At 44.0% G+C, this 1,446-nt stretch overlaps 1 protein-coding gene across 1 annotated transcript in view; it reads left to right on the top strand.

Moving 5' to 3' along the window:
- Positions 1-1,409: 1,409 nt before the first annotated feature.
- The window catches only part of Spry3 (sprouty RTK signaling antagonist 3), a gene marked incomplete in the record, with an annotated part of 9,561 nt that continues 9,524 nt past the window's right edge, over positions 1,410-1,446 (top strand). The window contains 1 exon segment of the mRNA NM_001030293.2: positions 1,410-1,445.

The raw sequence follows: 1,446 nt of genomic DNA, 5'->3' as shown, positions 1-1,446 counted from the left end.
TGTAGAAATTAGGGCTCTAGAGAGGTAGTAAACTGCAAAGGTCACACAAGGAATTAAAGTAAAATTAAGAATCTGAGTTTCCAGACTCACAAGTTTGTTTTAGTCTGAACTGTCACCATTTGCTATCTTAATTTTATAGATGGGGTAACTAAAGCATCCTAAGAATGTTGACAGCCAAGTTCCTGCCACTGAAGCAGGACTGAAAATTTGATTTTAAATATAAGGCTTGACTTTATTTCTTTCTGGGTGTGAGAAGGAAGACATCCCCCTTCTTATTAAACTACATAATAGGCTGAAGATAATTTACAGAAATATTTGTTTTTCTCTCTAAGAGTAAATTAAGGTTGCTTTATTACTTTATTTTGAGAACTTGGACAGTCTCAAGGAGGCTCTATAAAGGCAGGAATCCAGAACACCTAACACAAAGGAAGGCACTTAATAAATATTTGTTGTTAAATCTATGACACACTGAAGGAAGAAAGGGAATGTAGGTTGGGTAATGGTTTCCCAGAGGATGATGGATGGACAATCATTAGTGCTGAAAAAAAAAAAAAAGTGGGAATGAATGAGGAAAAGAGGTTGGGGGGGGCCTTAAAGGAGAAGCTCAATCTTTATCAGATTGAAACTACAGATGACCAGCAAATGTTGAGTGTCTTGTGATTGGTAGAGATATTTAAATAAGGTCCCCTTAAAATTATTATCCACCCCCGCAACCCCACTCCCCTTTAAATTTTGTTTCAGTCATTACCCAGGGACCGGATACAGAGATTCCTATGGGGAGTTCTAATGGGTCGATTCAATTTCAGCTGGATGACGCCACTTAGCCAAGCATTAAGAGCTACAGCTCCGGGAAAGCCACGACACAGAGAGGGGGAGAGAAAGAAATTATAGCAAGGAGCAATAAATCCCTTCCCATCCTCCCCTATAACCCATTCACAAGACCTCCAGAAACCATCTGCATTCACAAAACAGCCAGCTAGCCGAGCTGAACACTCAGTGCAACCTCACCCTACACACATACTGCCGCAGATCATATACCAACACACCCAGAGCTGTATAAATAATCACACCACTAGCGGTATCTATTGCTCCGTTGAGATACCCTGTGTCTACAACTGCAGTTTCTGCTCCTTCGGTTCTTCTGACAGATTGGAGGAGACGTAGGTGGAGGTGGGGTCCAAAGGGAGGTGGGGGAGTAGGTAAGAAAGGAGGAAGGGGAGAAGGGAAGGGGGAGGGGAAGAGGAGGGGAAGAAAAATATTGGAGGAGGAGGGGGGGAAAGAAACTGGAGGAGGAGGAGAAGGAGGAGGAGGAGAAGAAGGGGGAGGAGTAAGAGGCGGAGGAGGAGGGGGAGGAGAAAGAGAAGGAGGTGGGGAAAGAAGAGGAGGAGGAGAAAGAAGAGGAGGAGGTGAACTTACCCTGCTGAGCTTTGCTTGGGGAATACGTGC

The sequence above is a fragment of the Mus musculus genome (assembly GCF_000001635.26).
Source record: "Mus musculus strain C57BL/6J chromosome X unlocalized genomic contig, GRCm38.p6 C57BL/6J MMCHRX_RANDOM_CTG2".
Classification (NCBI taxonomy): domain Eukaryota; kingdom Metazoa; phylum Chordata; class Mammalia; order Rodentia; family Muridae; genus Mus; species Mus musculus.
This window is presented reverse-complemented; position numbering and strand designations above follow the sequence as displayed.